Source organism: Macaca nemestrina, chromosome 18 (assembly GCF_043159975.1).
Source record: "Macaca nemestrina isolate mMacNem1 chromosome 18, mMacNem.hap1, whole genome shotgun sequence".
Lineage (NCBI taxonomy): Eukaryota > Metazoa > Chordata > Mammalia > Primates > Cercopithecidae > Macaca > Macaca nemestrina.
This window is the reverse complement of record NC_092142.1, coordinates 5,707,705-5,731,315: the sequence shown is the minus strand read 5'-3', so window position 1 is coordinate 5,731,315 and position 23,611 is coordinate 5,707,705. Positions and strand designations below refer to the sequence as shown.

The 23,611-nt window shown below is 43.1% G+C and overlaps 1 protein-coding gene and 1 pseudogene across 1 annotated transcript in view; one reads left to right on the top strand and one right to left on the bottom strand.

The window, feature by feature from the left end:
• The window catches only part of LOC105467818 (RNA binding fox-1 homolog 1), a 2,482,591-nt gene that overhangs the window by 2,411,576 nt on the left and 47,404 nt on the right, over nt 1-23,611 (bottom strand).
• LOC105467810 (U1 small nuclear ribonucleoprotein C-like) lies at nt 20,221-20,697 on the top strand (annotated as a pseudogene).

The window sequence follows — 23,611 nt, the reverse complement described above, 5'->3', positions numbered from 1 at the left end:
TGTGAAAGAGATCTCCAGAAAAAGACACAAAAGAGGAAAACTTGACTGTATACTTAATACAAGACAAATATTGAAAAAAAATGTAACACATAGCAAAGACAAATCGTTGAAAGTAAAAATAAAGGCAACTATAAACTCCAGAAGAAAAAAAAAGTCATTTTAGTATTATCGGCTCTGAAAAGAATAATATTTACATAGCCAAAATAATATAACTCTATTCATTGATTTTACTAAATATAGTCAAAATAGCAATTTGTTGAGGTTAAAGGAAGGGGACACATGGGTTTGAGATGAGGCTAAATCTCATCTATCACAGCCAGAAATCTGAATTACTAACGACTGAAATGGACCAGTCAGATCAGTCAAGAACCAGCAATATATAAATATTGTCTGAGCCCTGGTGATCACCACCACTGGGAGGTTGAAGCTAAGAGAATTCAAAGTTGTTGCCTCTTGGGAATGGGCAAAGGCAGAAAATAATTTTTTTTTCTTTTTTCCTTTTTTTTTTTTTTAAGACAGAGTCTCACTCTGTACCCAGGCTGGAGTGTAGTGGTGCAATCTCAGCTCACTGCAACCTCCGCCTCCTGGGTTCAAGCGATCTCCTGCCTCAGCCTCCTGAGTAGCTAGGATTACAGGCACCCGCCACCACGCCCAGCTAATTTTTTGTATTTTTAGTAAAGATGGGGCTTTTAGTAAAGATGTTGCCCAGGCTGGTCTCGAACTCCTGAACTCAAGTGATCCGCTCGCCTCGGCCTCCCAAAGTGCTAGGATTACAGGCATGAGCCGCCAAGCCTGGCCAATTATTTTTCATTGTAAGCCTCTCAGTATTGCTTTATTTTTTTAACCACAAGCATGACCATTTTAAATTACAGCTATTATGGTCAGGTACTGTGGTTCACGCTTGTAATTTCAGCACTTTGGGAGGCCAAGACAGGCGGACTGCCTGAGGCCAGGAGTTCAAGACCAGCCTGGGCCACATGGTGAGATCTCATGTTTACAAATAAAAAATTAAAAAATTACCTGGGCATGGTGGTACATGCCTGTAGTCATAGCTACTCAGGAGGCTGAGGTGGGAGGATTGCTTAAGCCCTGGACTTTGAGGTTGCAGTAAGATATGATGGTGCCTGCACTCCAGCCTGGGTGACAGAGTGAGACCCTGTCTCTAAAATGTAGTAATAAATCAAAATAAATAAAATCTAAGACCCCTAGGCATGTGTGTATGTGCACATGTGTACACAATTCCCTGTGTGTGTGAGATCAGGTATGTGTTGGTGACTGCATCAAAATGTCTGCAATAAAGCACCTCACACTATGAACAGGGGTGAAGGTGGCACCCTCAGAAAATAGTGGCATAAGGAGGGGAAGTGGTAAGGGAGGATCCATTTTTCTTCTACGTCCTTCTCTGCTGTTTTATTTTAACTTCACCATGAGCATGTGTTTCCTTCGTGATTATTTTTAAATGGAGGGAGGGAGGGGAAGATGGCAGGGAGAGAATCAGGAGTCCAGAAAATACTGGGCAGGTGGGTGTGGAGCAGATTCAAGAGAAGTAAAACCGGGTCTGCACACCTGAGTGCCAGAAAAGTCTCCTGGTCTGAGCACAGAAATAGGACTTGTCAGATGCCTCCCTAAACCATGCAAGCATGAAATGCAAGCAAAGCAATGAGAGTGGCTAGCCTGGGGGCCCACCAACTCAAATGTAAAAAGCAAGTAGCCAACTCCATTGCCAGCCCCAGGAACAGCCAGGTTGGTGGTGGTTTGTTTGGTTTTCCTGCTCCCCCACTCCACCCCCTGCCATGGAGAAGCTTAAGTTGAAGTGAAAATAGTAATTTCATATTTCTGCACTAACCAGCCAGCAAAGACTGCCAAAGTTTTGCTGAGATGCCTGCCACGGGGAAGGTGAAATAAGCCTCACCCCCAGTGGCTGCTGCTTCTAGACGTGATTCTCCTCGACTTAGACCAAATTATCCTCACAAACCCTGATGATAGCAGAGAACATGAAGGAGGCTGAAACTTGCTGTGAACAGTGATGTGATGCTTTGCCTTACCGTCCTGCAAGAAGCAGAACAGAGCAGACGGGGACTCTAACAGACACAAGGCATAAAGTGATCCGGGTGATGGAGGGCAGGGCAGAACGGGCACGCTCTCTCGGAAACAACCTTACCTTGCTCTGCAGAGCATTGCTGTGCATTTAACTCAATCTTTCACGATAAATCTCTAATCGTCAGAATTCTACAAGACCCTGGCCAGGCACAGTAGCTCACACCTGTAATCCCAGCACTTTGGGAGGCCGAGGGTGGTGGATCACTTGAGGTCAGGAGTTCAAGGTCAGCCTAGACAACATGGTAAAACCCCATCTCTACTAAAAATACAAAAATTAGCTGGGCATGGTGGCACGCACCTATAATCCCAGCTACTTGGAAAGCTGAGGCAGGAAAATCACTTGAACCCAGGAGGCGGAGGTTGCAGTGGGCCAAGATCATGCCACTGCACTACAGCCTGGGTGACAAGGGTGAAACTCCGTCTCAAAATAAAAAAGAATTCTAGATGTCCTCCGTCTTGGAAAGGGAATATCTGGAATATTGGCAGGGACTGTTATCCAAATCAGTGAAGGTTCTAAGTCTTCTTTACTCACCATTCTATCTTTATTTATTTTTTGAGACAGAGTCTTGCTATGTTGCCCAGGCTGGAGTGCAATGGCATGACCTTGGCTCACCGCAGCCTCAACCTCCTGGGCTCAAGCAATCCTCCCACCTCAGCCTCCCAAGTAGCTGGGACTACCGGTGCACTCCACCATGCCTAGCTACTTTTGTGCATGTGTCTATTTTTTGTAGAGGTGGGGAGTTTCACTACATTGCCCATGCTGGTCTCAAACAACTGGACTCAAGCAATCCTGCTACCTCCAGCCTCCTAACTGGGACAGGTGTGTGCCATACATCAAGCTAATTCTTTAATTTTTTGTACAGATGGGGTCTCACTATGTTCCCAGGCTGGTCCCATATTCCTAGGCTCAAGTAATCCTCTCACCTAGGCCTCCCGATGTGCTGGGATGATAGGCATAAGCCACCGCATCTGGCTTACTCACCATTCTAAAACTGAAGTATAACTCCCTGTTTAAAACCTTCAATGGCTGCCTATCATCCAGAAGTGTCCATCTGCACGTGTGCCCCTTGCTTCTGCATCTGTGGGATTTTCCATTTCTTCTTCGACAGACTTTATTTTTCACAAGAAAATAATTTCACAAGACATCTCTTGCAAGGGCAAGAAATATGGAGAAGATTCGATAAAATCTCACAAATCCTAACAGCAGGTTTCTGAAAACCACTTTGTTTTGCTAATCAATAGGGTAAAACATGGTCTTTAAAGAAGTCCAGGGAAACATCTAGAGATACAGAGTTGAGATGAAAATAGCCCCCCTTCATTTCCGGCCAGACCCCCTCCTCAGTCATCCTCCGTAGATGTAAGTGACCCCCAGCAGAAGACAGAAAGCAGGTATTTCAGAAACTCCATGGGAAGAATCTCTACCAAGATGTTGCTGATCACAATAAAAGCCTGTATGGTGCCAGGCTCAGAATAGGAACACTTGATCTCTGTTTAATATGAGCCCCAGCTTCTGGAATTAAGTGTAGCAGGTGAAACCAGTCCCTCACTGATTCTGAAACATGTGGTACTCAACTTGGTCCCAGGCTGATCTGACCAAACCAGCATTCTGTAAGGCTACCCGTTCAGACTTCTCCACACGCGCCATCTTCATTCAGTATCTACCCCCTTGCAAAGCCCACCTGAGTCATGCTACATCACACAAGCTGCAGGTGGATGAAAACCTACCTGTGAAAGGCAAAACTCCCCCAAGTCAATAAGCAAAAGACAAAGAATTGAAAAAAAGGTAAAGGACATGAATAGGCAAATTTCATGAAACAAGATTCAAATAGCCAGTAATGTCATGAAGAGGTTCAAATTCGCGGGAAATAGGAGAAATGCAAATGAAAACACGTCTCTATATTGTTTGGGGGAAAAAAAATCACTTTATCTGGCTAACTCCTACCAGTCCTCCAGGTCTCAGCTGAAATTCCTCTTCCACAGAGAAATTATTTCCTTCATAGCTCTCACCACCAGTTATGATAGATTTAGTTGTATGTTTAGGAGTCTAATTTCTTCTGTCTTCCCTACTAGCCCATGAGCTCCATGAACAGAGCCACAGTATCTGATTTATTCACTACTAATGTCCCTAGGACTTAGAAGAGTATCTGGTAATAAGAGGAGCTTAATAGGTATTTATTCCATGAATGAATGAATGAACAAAGGAACGAAGCAAAGCTGGCTTTCTGCAGCACTGAGATACGATCACCACGACAGACTCAACTCCCCTAAAGGGCACAGGACAGAAGAACACAGTTACCCCAATGAGGTTCAAAAAGTAGGAGGACAAAGAGCTGTTCCAAGGCCCACATACCTGTAATATAAATGTGGGAGGACTACAGAACACCCATCTACAGGACTACCACTGGGGAGCCTTCTGATTTAATATCCCTGAAAGGTATAGCAGAGGACGCTACCAATGTGTAAATCCTCCCAAAACTTAAGCCTTTAAATTCTACTGCACAGGAGCTGTCAGAAAGCAATATTTTGTGAGCTCCAGATTCCAATAAAACTCACTCTGAGATGATGAAGCTTTCCTTGGTAGCCTGAGGGCTGATATATGAATAATCTGCCAGCATTATGCTGTGTCACTTAAATATTCCTTTGGAGATTTGTCAGAAGGAAATTTAAGTAAAATTAAAGTTCAAATGGAAATGAAAAATTAAGTTATGATCAAAGCTATAATCTCGTATTAGATCTTTAAGAAAAAATCGAGAAAAGTTCCATTTAAGATTTCCTGTTTTGTATTTATGGATCCGAACTCAGGTACTCCCACTGTGCCTTGTTTGAAAGGCTGATATGCAGGGTGTGGGCCTCCTCCCTTATTTAGATGCTGAACCTAGCTCCAGGGGAAAAAAGACATCTCAGCTTCTATGGGCAATTCAATTTTAATCATTTTTGCTATATTGGAATTTTCATAGGAGACCAGGTACAAGAGATTCAGAATTAATCTAAGTCATAAACAAAGCAAAAAAAAAAAAAAAAAGGAATGGAGTGAATAATAATTCAACATCTATAAGGCCTGGTTCCTTTTTCATATAATATGCACTGTGGTGGGGGAGAGAGGAAGGGACCCGAGTGCTGTTTGGAATCAAGCCCCTCAACGTCAGAAGCATGTCTGAAGTTTACCTAAAACACTGGCATCTGTGACTCCCACAGCCAGCTTTTCTCCAGGGTTTCAGAATGTTCCCTGCCTCCTAACAAACTGAGGGAAGCAGCTGTGATGGAAAGAGAGGTGACAGCAAACAGAAGTCTGGAAGCCCCTAGAGAGAGACACAGCTTGACCGTGGAACTGAAATACAGACTCCAAAAGACTAGCATTTACTGCAGACTGAGCCTTCTATGGCTTGTCTGCAAATAATCCTCTGCCTGTGCAGCTCACGTGGCACAGCCTGACAGAAAATCCCAGGGAGAATAAGGATAATATCCAATGTGCCCTGTGCTATAGGAATCCATCAACACCATAATGATAATATTAATAAAACCAGTGAGGCATCCACTCCAGTAAAGACCAGCAGCCTCTGTGAGTCTAAGCTTAAGGCAGCTGTATTCCTGAATCGTAAATAATATAGGTCATTTTCTAGCTTGAAGTTTTCTTTATCAACCAAAGCAACACCCCAAAAAAGCACACACAAAATACTAGAAAAAAAGTATTAACCCAAAAGAAGGTGGTAAAAGAGAAACGGAAGAACAAAGAATGGAGGATACAAATAGAAAATAAAAGCCAAGATAGACTTAAACCTGACCATATCCACAATTACATTAAATATAAATGGCCTAAACGCTCCAGGTACAAGGCACAGATTGACAAATTAAACCAATAAAAGCAAGATTAACTATATGCTGTTTATAAGAAACACAGTTTAAATACACAACACATACAGATTAAACTATAAAAGGTGAGAAACACTTTTTAGATACTATGCAAACACTAAGTGTCAGAGAGCTGGTTTGGCATGAATAATATCAGACAAAATAAACCTCCAAACAAAGAGCATTACTAGGGGTAAAAATGGTCATTTAATAATAATAAAGTGTCAATTTATAAACAAGACAAAATAACCCTAAAAACGTATGCTGTACCTATTAACAGAGCTTCAAAATATATGATGCAATAATTGAAAGACAAATCCATCGACTGCACTGTAACACTTTTAACATTCCATTCTAAGTAACTGTTAAAGCAACCAGAAAAAATTAGTAGGCAAATATTAAATTTGAATGACACAATCAACCAACTTGACCTACTTGATATTTATAGTATGACAGACCCAAAAACTACAGAATACACATTCTTTTCAAGTGCTTATGGAACATTCATTAAGAGAGACCATATGCTGCTGCTCCATAAAGCTAGCCTCATTAAACTTAGAAAATAATGAAATCAGAAACATGATTTCTCTGACAATAGTATTTAATTAAAAATCACTCAAAATAAGTTATCTGGAAAATTACCAAATATTTAGCAATTAAATAAGTCATTTCTAAATGCCCAAAGACTAAAATATGAGCGAAATTAGAAAATCCTTTGAACTGTATGATAACCAAAAAACAATATATTGAAATTTGTGATACAAAGATAAACGAACACTAGCCTGGATGTTTACTACATTAAATGCCTATATTAAAAAATAAGAAAGCTATAAAATGAATGATCTAAACTGGAACTTAAAGAAGCTAAAGAGGAGCAAATGAAGCTTAAAGTAATTATAAGAAGGAAAATAAAAGAGAGAAATCAGTGAAATAAAAAACACGAATAGGGAAAATCAACAAAAGTTGGTTTCTTAATGAATAAAATCAATAAACACTCTATTAGCTATCTATTGCTGTACAACAAATTACCCTAAAACTTAGTGACTTAAAACAGCAAACATTTGTTGTCTCACAGTTTCTATAGGGTTTCATATAGGTGGCTGTAACACGTGGTTCTTTTATAAGACTGCAATCAAGGTGTCAGCCAGGGCTGCAGTTAACTCAAGGATTTACTAAGGAGATGGAGCTTTGTAACCAAGCTCACTTTTTAATTTAATTTTATTTTATTTTTGAGACGGAATTTTACTCTGGCGACCAGGCTGGAGTGCAGTAGTACAATCTCAGCTCACTGCAAGCTCTGCCTCCCGGGTTCATGCCATTCTCCTGCCTCAGTCTCCCGAGTAGCTGGGACTACAGGCACCCACCACCACGTCTGGCTAATTTTTTGTATTTTTAGTAGAGACAGGCTTTTACCGTGTTAGCCAGGATGGTCTCGATCTCCTGAACTCGTGATCTGCCCACCTCGGCCTCCCAAAGTGCTGGGATTACAGGCATGAGCCACTGCGCCCAGCCCCAAGCTCACTTATATAGCTGTTGGAAGTCTATAAACACGTACAGGCTATTAGACTGAGGGCCTCAGTGGCAGCTGGCTGCAGGCTTCCCTCAATTCCTTGCCATGTGAACTTCTCCATGATGGTAGCTGGCTTCCATTAGAACAAGCAAGTAGGAAAGCAAGAAAGGACAAACAAGATGGAAGCAAGGATCTTTCTGTAAACTGGTCTCGAAGGTAACATCCCATCGCTTTCTCCATGTTCTGTTCATTAGAATTGAGTCACCAGGTTTACTTCACACACAAAAGGAGGAGATTACACAAGGATGTGGATATCAAGAGGCAGAGGCTATTGGAAGCCACTTTGAGGGCTGTCTACCAAAAATAAACCTAGAAAGAATGATCAGGACAGAGAGACACAGAGAGAGACAGAGGGAAGGAGGGAGTGAGGGAAGGAGGGAGGGAGAGAGGGAGAGAGAGAAAGAGAGAGAAAGTGAGACTAAGATTCAGAGAGAGAGAGACAGAGACAGAAAGAAACACACAAATTACTAATATCCGCAATTAAAGAGAGGACATCACTACAGATACTAAAAGAATAATAAAACAGACAAAAAGAACGACATTTTGCTTTTCAAAAACTTTGTTTAAAACTGTCATTCATTTTGTGAATAAATTCAACAACCTAGATGAAATGAACAAAGTACCACAAAGTACCAAAACCAAAAAAAAGCAACTAGAAAATATGAAAAGTTTTACAGTTATCATATAAATTGAATTCATAAGTGAACAATTTCCCACAAAGAAAAGCCAAGTCCCAGATCTCTTCACTGGCAAATTTCATCAAATCTTTAAAAAATAAATAATAAAAATATTACTTAAATTCTTTCAGAAAATAATAGAGATGAGGACACTTTCTTATTATTATTATTATTTCAATAGGTTTTTGGGGAATGGGTGGTGATTGGTATATATTTAATGTATATATTTTTTAAAATCACATAGAACACACAATTCCATGAATAAATTCATTAGTGGTGATTTCTGAGATTTTGATGCACCCATCACCCAAGCACTATACAGTGTACCAGTGTATAGTCTTTATCCCTCACTTGCTCCCACCCTTTCTCCCGAGTCCCCAAAAATCCACTGTATCATTGTTATGCCCTTGTGTCCTGAGATGAGGATATTTCCAACCCATTTTTAAGGCTGGCATATGTGCATACAAAAAAAAAAACACACATCAATATCCTTCATGAAAGTTGATGCAAAAATCTTTAATAAAATATTTGCAAATCAAATATAGCAATCCATTAAAAGGATAATACAACACGACCAAATGAGATTTACCTCAGGAATGTAAGACTGGTTCATCATTCAAAAAGCAGCTAGAGTAACTCAACACGCTAAGAGAAAAAAGGAAAAAAAAAAAAAAAAACTTACGATTTTCTCAATACATGCCAAAAAAAGCATTTGACAAAATGTAACACCCATTCATGATTTTTATACCTGAGGAAACTAGAAATAAAAGGAAACTTCCTCAGTGGGATCAACTGCATCTAGAAAAAAAAAAAAAAAAAACCTATAGCTAACATCATATTTAGCGGTAAAACAATGAATATTTTCCCCTTAAGATCAGGAATAAGACAAGGATATCCATTATCCCCACTTGTATCCACAATTTTACTAGAATTCCTAGTTAGTTCAATAGGGAAAAAAAAATTAAAACATGCATAAAAATTACAAGGAAAAGAAGAAAAGCTATCATCATTTGCAAACGACAGGATTGTATACGTCGGAAAGGCCCATGAAGTCCACAAAAAGCTCACCAAATTGAGTTGGAAATATTTCTAGATACAAAGTCAACATAGAAAACTCAGTGACTGAAATGGCTGTCATCAAAAATAATGGCAAGGGCAGATGTTGGCGAGAATGGGAAACAACTGGAACTTTCATAGGCGGCTTGTGAGAATGGTGAAACCACTTCGGAAAACAGTTTAACAGTTTCTCATCAAGTTAAATACACATCTACCCTATGACTCAGCAATTCTACTCTGAGTATGTACCTAAGAGAATGAGAATACATTGACACACAGTTTGGTAAATATTTAGTCACAGAAGTTTTATTCACAATAAGCAAAAACTGGAAACAAATGCCTATTGACTGGTAGATAAATAACAAATTATGAAGTATGCATTCAATGGACTGCCATTTATCAACTAAATGTGAAAAAAAAAAAAGAGAACCACTGATATGCATAGTAGGGACTGATTTCTATAACATTTTCTTTTTGAGCAAAAACAAGGCCAGGCATGACGGAGTGCACACCATATGATTGCATTTAAATGAAGCCCAAGAACTGGCAAATTTAATTTACTGCGATGGAAATTGTTAGAACAGTAGTTGCCCCTGGAAGTCTACAGGGTTGTGTGACAGGGCTACGAAAGAATTTTCCAGGGCCATAGAAACATTCTAAATATTGTTTGGCATGATGGTTGTGTGGGTGTATGCAAGTCAAAACCCATCAAATTGAATGCTTAAGATCTGTGCATTTTAATGTATATATTTTTTAAATCACATAGAACACACAATTCCAGCTATCTCAAACTCAGTCCTGTCTGCACTGTGCAAAACACTGAATTTCTCAACATTCTTGGTATCATTTTTATTGCTTTTTTTTCTGCCTCTTTTCCTTTGTTTCTCGCAACAAGCCAACCTCTAGCATACCAGGTGGTCTTCATGAATGTTTCCAGCCAAGTTGTGAAGAATCAAACTCTACATAGAAGAGAAGTGAAATGAAAAAAAGTAGAGGAGAGGAGAGAAGAGGAGAGGAGAGGAGAGGAGAGGAGAGGGGAGGGGGAGGGGGAGGGGAGGGGGAGGGAGAGGACAGGGTGGGGGAGGGGAGGGGAGTGGGAGGGAGAGGACAGGGTGGAGGAGGGGAGAGGAGAGGGTGGGGGAGGGGAGGGGAGGGAGAGGAGAGGGTGGGGGAGGGGAGGGGAGGGGGAAGGAGAGGACAGGGTGGGGGAGGGGAGGGGAGGGGGAGGGAGAGGACAGGGTGGGGGAGGGGAGGGGAGGGGAGGGGGAGGGAGAGGACAGGGTGGGGGAGGGGAGGGGAGTGGGAGGGAGAGGACAGGGTGGGGGGAGGGAGAGGAGAGGGTGGGGGGGAGGGAGAGGAGAAGGTGGGGGGAGGGAGAGGAGAGGGTGGGGGAGGGGAGGGGAGGGAGAGCAGAGGGTGGGGGAGGGGAGGGGGAGGGAGAGGACAGGGGAGGGGGAGAGGAGGGGGAGATGTTTAGTTTGGAGTGCTCTAGAAATCAAAATGCCATCATTCTTAGACTTATTTACACCAACACTCTCCCAAGATTTAATCTTACTATTCCTTCAAAATTCAATAGTCTCTTGTTACAACTCTCACTACAGAAGTTACAAACCAACTGCCTACAATGTATTTTGTTTGAACCGCAAAGTATTCTTTATTTGATCTAACATGTAATAATTAGAAAATTTCACATAAAAATCCAAACTTCCAAATCTTCTTAAACCATCAGTAGATCTAGCAACCATCAATGGGCGCTTAAGTGTTGCTGCCTTTTGTGGAAAGGGCAGCTTATCACGTCTTTTACCTAAATACATTTCTTTCCAAAGGACTCACTGTTTACTGCTATGATTACAAAAAGTTAATTCAATAGAAAAATAACATTGTATTCAATTCTAGCTTGACACTGTTGCCTACAAAAGTGTCTGGGCTACACCTTGTTTTCTCAAGTCTTTTTTTTTTTTTTTCTGAGACGGAGTCTCGCTCTGTAGCCCAGGCTGGAGTGCAGTGGCCGGATCTCAGCTCACTGCAAGCTCCGCCTCCCGGGTTCATGCCATTCTCCGGCCTCAACCTCCCAAGTAGCTGGGACTACAGGCGCCCGCCACCTCGCCCGGCTAGTTTTTTGTATTTCTTAGTAGAGACGGGGTTTCACCGTGTTAGCCAGGATGGTCTCGATCTCCTGACCTCGTGATCCACCCGTCTCGGCCTCCCAAAGTGCTGGGATTACAGACTTGAGCCACCGCGCCCGGCCTACACCTTGTTTTCTATGTTTAAAAGGGAGAGTACACGTTTAGACTTGGCCTCAAGTCTAAACTCCTTCATTGAAGAAACAGCCTATGGGATGGGAGAAAATATTTGCAAACCATACATCTCATAAGGCTAGAATATATACAAGGAACTCCAAAACATATAAGGAAATCAAACAACTCAATAGTAAGAAAACAACTCAAAAAATCAGCTAAAGATCTAAGTAGACATTTCTAAAAGACATACAAATGACCAACAGCTATATGAAAACTGCTTAAAATTACTAATTATCAAGGAATTGTAAATTAAATCCACAATGATATGTTACCTGACACCTATTAGAATGACTATGATAAAAAAGATGAAAGGTAACAAGTGCTGGTGAGAATGCAAGAGAACACTTGCATGCTATCTTGGGAATGTAAATTAGTATAGCCATTATGGGAAATAGTACAGAGATTCCTAAAAAAATAAAGAGTAGAATTGCCGTGTGATCCAGCAGTCACACATCTGGGTATATATCCAAAGGAGCTGAAGTCAGTCTGTTAAAGAGATATCCACACTCCCATGCTCACTGCACAACAGCCAATACACAGCAGCAACCTAAGTGCCCATCAAAAGATGAATGGATAAGGAATATACATATACAATGGAATACCATTCAGCCCTTAAAAAGAAGAAAATCCTGTCATTTGCAACAACATGGATGAACCTGGAGGACATTATGAAAAGCAAACTAAGCCAAGCTCAGAAAGACAAATAACCACATGATCTCAAATATATGTGGAATCTAAAAGAGTTGGCCACGCATGGTGGCTCATGCCTGTAATCCCAGCACATTGGGAGGCTGAGGCGGGTAGATCACGAGGTCAGGAGTTCAAGACCAGCCTGACTAACATGATGAAACCCCATCTCTACTAAAAATATAAAAATTAGCTGGGTGTGGTGGCGCATGCCTGTAATCCCAGCTACTCAGGAGGCTGAGACAGGAGAATCACTCGAACCCAGGAGGCAGAGGTTGCAGTGAGCCAAGATTACACCACTGCACTCCAGTCTGGGTGACAGAGCAAGACTCCATCTCAAAAAAAAAAAAAAAAAAAAAAATTAACTCAGAGAAGTTAAAAAAAAAAAAGAAAGAAAGAAAGAAAGAATGGTGGTTGGCAGAAGCAGCGGGAGGGGAAAAGAGGTTGGTCAAATAACACAAAATGTCAGAAAGGAGAAATATGTTCAAGAGTTCTATTGTAAAAACAACTTTTTAATTAAAAAATAAATTCCTCTATTGAACTGTGAGCTCAGTGAGAACCAAGGATTTGTCTCATTGACTTTTTCAGATCCCTGGAACCAAGCACAGTATCTGGCCCAGAGCATTCACACTCTTTTCAATTAAAAAGATTCAATGGGTTCTGGGGATGTAAACATCTCCCAAGTGGGAAATTTGAAGGCAGTGAAGATGCAGACTTACAGGACAGAATGGGAATCTGTCTCCTGCTGTTCTAGCAAAGAATCCTAAATGAGGAAGAGACCAAGTCATGAGAGGCCACCAGAAACATAGTCCCTCAAAGATGCATCTAACACAGATGGAGATGCTGCTTTTTATAAAATGCTACCCCCAATCTGAATGTCCAGCTAGCTTAGTGCATGCTTCAGACAAGTCAGATTGGAAAAAAGATTCAAGGCTCAAGATTAGATCTCCAAGACTGGATGAGGAGGACATCCGTGAGAACAACACAGGAGAAGCTCACGGGGAACCCAGGGGCAATGGAGGGAGACGCCTTTCACAGGCAGGAGACCAATGACCAGTGTTGACCTGATGATATTAACAATGGTAGTAATAATAAAGAACAGAGAAGTTAATATTTATGAGGTCCTTACTCTCTGATAAGTGGTATTCATGCATCCTCTCATTTAATATGCACTACAGTCCCGGAGGTAAGAAGCATAATTATTCCCATTCTATGTAGAGAAAACTATGGCAACCAGATGCCTCCCATCCTGGTACTGACACCCTTGTATAACCTCTCCCTGTGAACGTGGGTGGGACCTAGGACTTTCTTATAACCAAGAGAATATGCCAGAGGTGATGGGATGTAGTGATTATGTTAGATAGGATGTTGTCTTGCTAAGAGGCTATCTGTCTTGCTGGCTTTGAAGATGTGAGCTGCCATGTCATGAGTGGCCAGATGGAGAGGCCCATGTGGCAAGAAGCTGAGAGCAGCAAGAAACTGGGGCCCTAAGTCCAGCAGCCTGCAAGGAACTGAATGCTGCCAACAACCAGATGAGCCTGGAAGCAGATCCATCACTGGTCAAGCCTCCAGATAAGAACCGAGCCCTGGCTGACACTATGGCTGTAGCACCCAGCAAAGTGACGCCTGGATTCCTGACCCACAGAAATCATGCACTGGTAACTGTGTGCTGTCTCCAGCCACAGAGTTTGCAGTAATATTGTTACACGGCAATAGATAACTAATATAAAAACTGTTTTACATCATGTACATTACTAAGGGAAATGTAGAACTTGGATTTGAGCTCTGATTTCAGAGTTGTGGACTCAGTCTCCCCAGGGAGACGTGTTCTGGGAGACAGTTATGCCAGGCTGTGATGCTGTGATGATTGTTCTCTTCCTACCCAGAAGCTTTCAATATGTACGTCAAGCATGTGACCCCAACTACACTTACCAAATGTATTTCTGACAAATGCCAGGACATCGTGAGCTTTCTTGTTTTACTGAGAGCTCCATAAAGGAAGGACCATCTCTGTCTTTTTTTTTTTTTTTTTTAAGAGTCTCACTCTGTCACCCAGGTTGGAGTGCAATGATGCAATCTCAGTTCACAGCAGTCTCTGCCTCCTGGGCTCAAGTGATTCTCCAGCCTCAGCCTCCTGAGTAGCTGGGATCAAAGGTGTGCATCACCACACCCGGCTAATTACGTATTTTTGGTAGAGATGGGGTTTCGTCATGTTGGCCAGGCAGATCTTGAACTCCTGGCCTCAAGTGATCTGCCTACCTCGGCCTCCCAAAGTGCTGGGATTACAGGCATGAGCTACTGCACCTGGCCTGTCTTTTTTATGCTCTGTCCACGTGCAACAGCCCAGTGGTCAGCACACAAAGGGGTCCAAACGCAAAAGGAGAGGGCAAATAAGGGGAAACCTAGGGGTGTTCAGAAATAGTTCCCAGGTCACTGCCTGTTTAAATATGTACAGTCCTGGGCCCCACCCACAAGATTCTGACCTGGCAGGTGAGAGTTGGAGATGGGGAGCTACTCGGTTAAGAGGGATCCCAGTGCATTTTGAGGCAGCTGGTCGTTAGACTGTATTGAAAAAATTACCCCCCAAAGACGTGAAGGGAAACAGAAAGGCACAGGCATGCTAGAGGCTAGAAAAGAACACAAGTAAAACATGAACAAGTTCATTCCAAAAGAAGATGGTCAACCACAGCTGCATGTCAGAATCAGCTGGGGAGATCTAAAAACCCCAGTGCCCAGGCTCTGCGTCCCAGATCAATTATTACAGAATCTCTGAGGGATGAAACATGGGCATGAGGATTTTTTGTTTTTGTTTTGTTTTTTGTTTTTGAGATGGAGTCTTGTTCTGTCACCCAGGCTGGAGTGCAGTGCTGCAATCTCAGCTCAGCAACCTCTGCCTCGCAAGTTCAAGCCATTTTCCTGCCTCAGCCTCCCAAGTAGCTGGGATTACAGGCGTGCACCACCACGCCTGGCTAATTTTTGTATTTTTAAGAGAGACAGGTTTTCACCATGTTGGCCAGGCAGGTCTCGAACTCCTGGTCTGAAGTGATCTGCCCACCTTGGCCTCCCAAAGTGCTGGGATTACAGGCATGAGCCATTGCTCCTGGCAGTATTTGTTTAATGAGGCCAAATGCACATAACATACAAGTCCCTGTGTGAAAGCATAGACTTCAGGGTCATGAAATACATTCACAATGTTAAGCAATCACCATCTCTGTCCAGTTCCAAAACATTTTCATTAACACCTCCCCCAACAAAAAAAAATATCCCCTGTACCCATCAAGCACTCTCCATCCCTTCCCCTTTCCCCCAGGTCCTGGCAACAACTTAGCTGCCTTCTGCCTCTACAGATTTGCCTATTCTGGATATTTCACATAAATGGAATTATATAATATATATAATAACCAAAAGGTGGCAACAACCGAAATGGCCAATTGGTTGAAGAATAAATAAACAAAATGTGCTGTATCCATACAATGGAAGTATTGGTGCATACTACAACGTGGAAGGACCTTGAAAACATCATGCTAAGTGAGAGAGAGCCTTGGTACTGTCTAATCTCCCCAGGAGATTCCAAGGTGCAGCCAAGGTTGAGACCCACTGACAAGCAATGGTTATGGTTGGGTGCAGATGAAATAAGGCAGCCAGGGGCAGGAGGGATGTCTCATTGAAGATGACTATTTGTGGATGCCCAGCAGGGGTGGGGATGAGGTGTGGTAACAGCAACTCCAATCTCAATACAGCGTGACCGATTTTATCTTCAGCCAGCTGATACGCTTCATGGGGTTTGGACACAGGACACCTCTGCCTCCCAGGTTCAAGTGGTAAGTCCTGCCTCAGCCTCCCAAGTAGCTGGGATTACAGGCGTGCACCACCACACCTGGCTAATGTCTGTATTTTTAGTAGAAACGGGGTCTCGTCATGTTGCCCAGGGTCTCGAACTCCTGGCCTCAAATGATCCACCCACCTCAGCCTCCCAAAGTACTGGGATTACAGGCATGAGGCATAGTGCCCAGTCTCCAAATTCTATATGAAGTTTGACTTTCCACCTCCAGAAAATCCAAAGCTTTGCCCAAGTCACAGCGGGACATCCCAGAGTTACTTTAAGAGAAATATGCTTTTAAAAACAACTCCAGGCCAGGCGCAGTGGCTCACACCTGTAATACCAACACTTTGGGAGGCCAAGGCAGGCAGATCATGAGGTCAGGAGATCAAGACCATCCTGGCCAACATGGTGAAACCCCGTCTCTACTAAAAACACAAAAATTAGCTGGGCATGGTGGGTGTGCGCCTGTAAACCCAGCTACTTGGGAGGCTGAGGCAGGAGAATTGCTTGAACCAGGGAGTCAGAGGTTACAGTGAGCCGAGATCGCGCCACTGCACTCCAACCTGGGCAACAGAAAGAGATTCCGTCTCAAAAAAAATAAACCTCCAACATGAACACCAAATGAGAAGCACTCACTGACTTCCCTCCACCAATCAGGGGGAGTGGTGGTGATGGTGCATGCGCGTCTATTTGCATTGAGTCTTAATGGAAAACAAGGTTGTGTCACTGAAAGGAAAAACACATCACAGTCCAGGCTGGAGCTGTGGATTAATAATATGGCTGAGTGTTGGTACAGGCTTTCCACAGCAATATTAAAACTGAGAAAATCAGCAGTGAAGCCCCCAGCCACATTTCTGGCAAACGATTTGGGGGAAAAACAAGAGGCCCTCCTCAACTTCTCCTTCGCTACACAAAGTGGGTTTGGCTGGAAATGCCAAATGTGCTTGTTGCTGGGATCTTTCAAAGCAAGCAAGCTGGGAGTCCACCTCCTGCAGCCACAGGCCAGAAATGGGTTGAGACCAAACTATTATAGTAACACTGGTACACATCTAAATAGATTTAACTCCCTCACAGCAATCCAGATTAATTTAATATGCTTTCTTAATGGAAGTTCGCATTTCTCATTAAAGCAAATGAACGTCCATCGCTCTGTGATAAATCAGGGCAAAAAAAATTCATATTTTTTTTTTAGAAGGAGGAGTTCTTGGCTGTTAAAAAAAAAAAAAAAAAAAGCACTACAAATGGCCTTTCAAAGTCTAGACATCTTCATCATAAACACAAACATTCCTCTTCACAAAGGGACCTCAAGTAACCTGCAGTACGTTTTTCTTCTCATTCTTTCTTACCATCCCTCCAGCCCACCCAGCCCACATTCAGTGACCAGGTCATGTGAGTTTTACCTCCTCAATCTTTCTCAAATCCATTCAGTGCTCAGCCACTCTCCTGATACCACCATAAACCAAGCCACCACCACCTCCAGCTGTTTGACTGCAAACGCCTCCTGACTGGCCTCTCTGTTCTACCCTGGCCCTGTGACAATCTGCACTCCTTACAGGGACCAAAGCAATCACTTCAGAAGGTGCCTCCAAACAGATCACTCACTTTCAATGGCTCGCATGGCTCTATGGGTTCAAAACGAAAAAGCTCACCTTTACTGGGCACACACTATCTCAGTCCATCCCTGCATCAGCCTTTTATTTCACCAGCGGGGAAGCTGGTACACGGAGTAGCTATGAGGGATGCCCAAGGCGGGACCACTCGTGAAAAGCTCCAACATCCTAATGTGACACCCTGCATGACCTAGCCCTTCTCTTTCTCCAGCTTCATTTCCTGATTCTCTCGCTTGCCCTGCAGGCTCCAGTCACACAAACCTCTCAAAAGTCCCTTAAATCTGACTGGGCGCACGGCCTCAAGCCTGTAATCCCAGCACTTTGGGAGCCCAAAGCAGGTGGATCACCTGGACATCAGGAGTTCGAGAGCAGCCTGGCCAACATGGTGAAACCCCGTCTCTACTAAATACCCAAAAATTAGCCAGGCATGGTAGTGGGCACCTGTAATCCCAGTTTCTCAGGAGGCTGAGGCAGGAAAATCGCTTGAATCCAGGAGGCAGAGGTTGCAGGGAGCGGAGATCGCACCACTCCACTCCAGCCTGGGCATCAAGAGCAAAACTCCACCTCGAAAAAAAAAATGAAAGAAAAAAAATCCCTTACATCTACTCTATGTCTTTTAACCTCACGGACTTCGCTACGCTGTTCCTCACCCTGAACTACTATTCCTCATTTCTCCATCTGGTTAACTCGTCCCACCCACCAGGTCTCTCCTTAAGTGTCAGCTCTTTAAGGAAGATTTTACCTTTTTAATGTAACCATTAACACATAATTCAGGTACCATATGATTTGCCCACTTAAAGTGAACAAATCAACGGTTTCAGTGCATTCACAGAGCTCAGCAACCACCATCATGATCAATTTTAAAACATTTTCATTACCCCGAAAAGAAACCCTGTATCCATGAGGAGGTACCTGCCATTTCCTCCTCCCACTAAGCCCTGGCAATCTACTTTTTTTGAGATAGAGTCTCTGTCACATGCTGGAGTTCAGTGGCACAATCTCGGTTCACTGCAACCTCCGCCTCCCGGGTTCAAGCACTTCTCCTGCCTCAGCCTCCCAAGTAGCTGGGATTACAGGTGTGTGCCACCATGCCCAGCTAATTTTTGTATTTTTAGTAGAGACAGGGTTTCTGTCTTCATAGATTTGCCTGTTCTGGACATTTCATATAAATGGAATCATATAATATGTGACCTTTTGTGACTGGTTTCTTCCACTTAGTATAATATTCTCATGGTCCATCCATGTTGTAGCACGTGTTAGTACTTCATTCCTTTTGAGGACTGAATAATATTCCATTGCATGGTCCAGCTATGTTCTATTTCTCCACTCATCAGTAGACAAACATTTGTGTTGTTTTCACTTTAGTGCTATTATGAATAATGCTGCTATGAGCATTTGCGTACAAGTTTCTGCACAGACATATATTTTCATTTCTTTCATAAAATGGAGTGGAAGTACTGGGTCATAGAACTCTGTGTTTAACCTTTTGAAGAAGTGCCAGACTGTGTGAGAAAGCCTTTCCTCACCCTGCGAGACTGAGCTCCCTCTCTCCATTCATACATTCTCTTCTTCACGCCCTTTGCTTCTATTTCCGAGCCATTCACGCTGACCTGGGTCACCCGCGACTCAATGCTCATAACTCCTCTAGACCCTCAGGGTCCACACTAAATATGATGAAAGATGATACAAGCCACATATTTACTTTTGCATTTTGTAGTAACCACATTTTAAAAAGTAAAACAAAAGAAATGAAGGTAATTGGAATAATATCACAGATTTAAACAAATCTATCCCAAATACCAGGTCTACATGTATAAAATATTCTTAACATTAACAAAATACTTTGCATTCTTTTTATATTAAGTCTTCACCATCTAATGTGTACTTGACGCTTCCTGCACATCTCAGTTTGTGTTCATCATATTTCAAATGCTTAGTTGCCATATGTGGCCAATGCTGCCTTACTGGACAGTACAGGGCTAAACTGTCCACTCCCTGAGGGCAGGAACCATGCCTGCTTTTGCCGATTACTTTACTCTCAGCGCCAGTACAGTGTCTAGGATGCAAGAGGCATCCTGTGAATATTTGCTGAACCTAAATAAATGAATTCGCCCAAACCTCCACTTCTCCAAAAATAGTTTCAAAAATTCAGTGTTCAGCTGGGCACACTGATTCACACCCATAATCCCAGCACTTTAGGAGGCCAGGGCAGGAGGATAGCTTGAAGCCAGGAGTTCAAGACCAGCCTGAGCAACATAAAGAGATCCTGTCTCTACCAAAAAAAAAAATTATTAAATTAGCTGGGTGTGGGGGCACACATCTGCATTCCTACCTACAGAAGGCTGAGATGGGAGGATCACTGAGTCCAGGAGTTCAAGGTTACAGAGAACTATGATAGCACCACCCGACGCCAGCCTGCGTGACACAGTGAGACCCTGTCTCAAAAAAAAATCAGCATTCACGTATATTCACTTATTCTTTTTCAGCAATTTAAATCTGTTAAGAAAAAGAAACAAGGAACAGAGTGACCAACAGCCTGCAGAGCAACATGTCCAAGTTTTATTGTGACTACTGCAATACAGACCCCACCCAGGACTCTCCATCTGTGAGACAGGCACATCGCAGTGGCAGGAAACACAAAGAGAATGTGAAAGGCTGCTATCAGAAATGGATGGAAGAGCAGGCTCAGAGCCTGACGAACAAAACAACGGCTGCACTGCAACAAGGATACCTCCTACTCCATTCTCTGCTCCTCCTCCTGCAGCGACAAAGATACCACCTTCCCCCCAGTCTTCCAGGTCCTCCTAGCCCCGGTGTGGTGGCACCACCCCATATGGAGGGCCCTCCCGTGAAGGCAAGGATGGGCCCTCCTCCTCCTGGGATGATGCCAGTGGGACCTGCTCCTGGAATGAGGCCCCCCGTGGCAAGCCACATGCCCATGATGCCTGGGCCCCCAATGATGAGACCTCCTGCCTGTCCCATGATGGTGCCCACTCGGCCGGGAATGACTTGACCAGACAGATAAGGATAGAGAGGAGGCCTCACTATATCAGCTTTGGTTTTTTTCGTTGTTGTTATTGTTTGGGTTTTCTTTTTTGTTTGTTTCTTTGGTTTTTTTTTTTTTTTTTTTGAGACGGAGTCTTCGTCTGTCACCAGGCTCAAGTATAGTGGCGTGATCCCGGCTCACTGCAACCTCTGCCTCCCTGGTTCAAGCGATTCTCCTGTGTCAGCCTCCCGAACAGCTGGGACTACAGGCACGCACCACCGCGCCCAACTAACTGTTTGTATTTTAGCAGACACGGGGTTTCACCATGTTGGCCAGGATGCTCTCGATCTCCTGACCTTGTGACCTGCTTGCCTTGGCCTCCCAAAGTGCTGGGATTACAGGCGTGAGCCACCACGCCCGGCCTACGTGAGTTTTATATTACCTGTGCCCTTTAACCAGGAGATCATGCTGCTGTGATGCTGGGTTTTCTTAACAGCATAAGGAAGACTTGCCCCCTTGCCCTATCAAAGACAATCGTTTTGGAGGGGAGAAGTGGGACAAAGAAAAATGCGGTTTTCATTTGTATTGGGAAATGTGAAAACAAAATTATCAACTCTTTTAGTTAAAAAGAAAAAAAAGAAAAGGAAACAAGATGTGGGGCTGCCATACGCAACACCGTGGATTAGAAAGATCTTCTATCTGGAGGCAAATATTATCTTTGCTGAAGCTAGACCAACCTAACACAAAGACCTTTTGTTTTCTTAATGTGCCTGTGTTTTATTTTACAATGCGTAATTCCCTTTAGAAGGGCAGAGCACCTGTCTGGGGAAGACTATTTAATTTCCTGCATTTATTTAGAATGTTGGCTAATGTGATTATGAAGGGAAACAGCTCTAACAAGTGAGTGCCCCCTATATAGACACAGCTCATGAGTTCACGGGGCAAAGGAATTTAACAGCAGCCTCCTAATAGCCAGCCTTCTTTGTGATATGGAAATAATTGTCAGCATGTAAAAGACTATATATATTCAACAATTCTGACTCCCTGCAAAATTCAAATCTACGATTGATTTGCTTCCTGGGCTCCTAAAAACAACTTTGTCAAAATTGTTCAGAAATAAAATCAGCCAATCACTGCCCCTTGAGGACGCAAGACAAAGCAAGTCAGCCATGGCCAATGTGGAGTCGGCCATACACAATTACATGCAGACCTGCGGGATATCAAGTCCCTGCTATGGTCCCTCCCCAGTCAGACCCCCAATGCCTGGGCAGCAGCCAGAAGCATTCAGGCACAAGTGCATTCAACAAATACTTATTTAATTGTATTGGTGGTTAGAGGGCTGTGGTTGGTTAAGGTACATTAATGGATCCATGCCCTCCCTATATCCAAGACTCTGCCATTTGTCTCTGCACTTCCCTCCACTGAAGAATTTCAGTATATTTCTCCAGCCCCTAAGGTTGGGTTTAGTCAGGTGTCTAGCTTTGGCTAATGGAATATTAATTTGCAGGACCAAAAACTTGGAAAGTGTGCATTTACTCACTCCTGCTATCACCACGAGAACAAGTCCAGGCCAGCCTGCTGCTTCCAGCAGAAGATAAGAGACACCAAGAGCAAAGTAGAGCTTCCCGGACATGCTCATGCTAGATTAAGCAATCCTCAGCTGACCCACAGATCCATGAAAATAAACGACTGTTGTATTAAGCCACTGAGATTTGGAGTGACTTGTTATGCAGCTTCTTGTGACAACAACTGATACAAGGGTTGCCGTCCTTTATCTCTGTAGATTTTAACCAATATTTAATAGCTAGATGGAGATCTTCTAGTTGCCTTTATTTATAATGAATAAGACTATAGAGCTAGTTTGGCCTGACACTATCAGTTACCTACTCAGAAATACTTTCTTCTCCAACCAGCCCCAACCAAATTTTTTTTTTTTTTTTTTTTTCCAACAGGGTCTCACTCTTTGCCTAGGCTAGAGTACAAGTGGCACAGTCAGAGCTCACTGTAACCTAAAATCCTGGGCTCAAGCGATCTTCCCCTTCAGCCTCCTACGTAGCTAGGACTATAGACATGTGCCACCATGCCTGGCTAATATTTTTATTCTTTGCAGAGACAGGGTATAACTATATTGCCCAAGCTGGTTTCAAATTCCTGGCCTCAAGCAGTCCTCCTGCCTCACCCTCCCAAAATGCTAGGATTATAGGCATGAGCCACCACACCCAGACTCTTCTTCCTTTTAAATAGAAACCCTATTTTATTCTGATAGTGGGTTGTTTTCTTTTTTTTAGAAAATGTTGGCCCAGCCCCGCAGAATAAATTGTGACTGGTCTAAACAGGGTTGGCAAACTATAGACCAAGGGCCAAATCTGGCCCTCTGACTATTTGTATAAATTAAGTTTTATTGGAATAAAACCAGGTCCATTCATTTATGCCTTGTCTACGTATGCTTTTATGCTACAACAGCACCACTGGGTCACTGCAAAAGAGGTTATCTAGACCAAAAGCCTAAAATATTACCATTTACCTCTTTACAGAAAAAGTTTGCCATTCCCTAGTCCAAGGTTTAGATTCTGAGCTTATTATTTTAGCGTAACCCCCCTTACCAGTGATTGGTTCAAAACAAGTCTGTGATTTCATTCTTACTGTTCTACCGAGGGAATTCCCCCTTCTCATGCAAACCTGATGAGGGTAAGTTGTATTAATATGACATATGCTCAGGTTTTCTGAAAAATACTTTTTATCTAGAAATGCATAGGAATATGCTGGTGCCTGAATGTACCATCTGGGGGCCTGGAGATTGACTCGCCCTGTCTCCAGAGCTAGTGCTCACACTCACTACTGAGAGGCTCAAGGAAATGCCTGCCCACCCACCACCAGTACCCGCACACATCACCTGGAGAACTAGACATCAGCCTGCCACACACACCACCCAGGAGCCCAATGGCGCACCTGC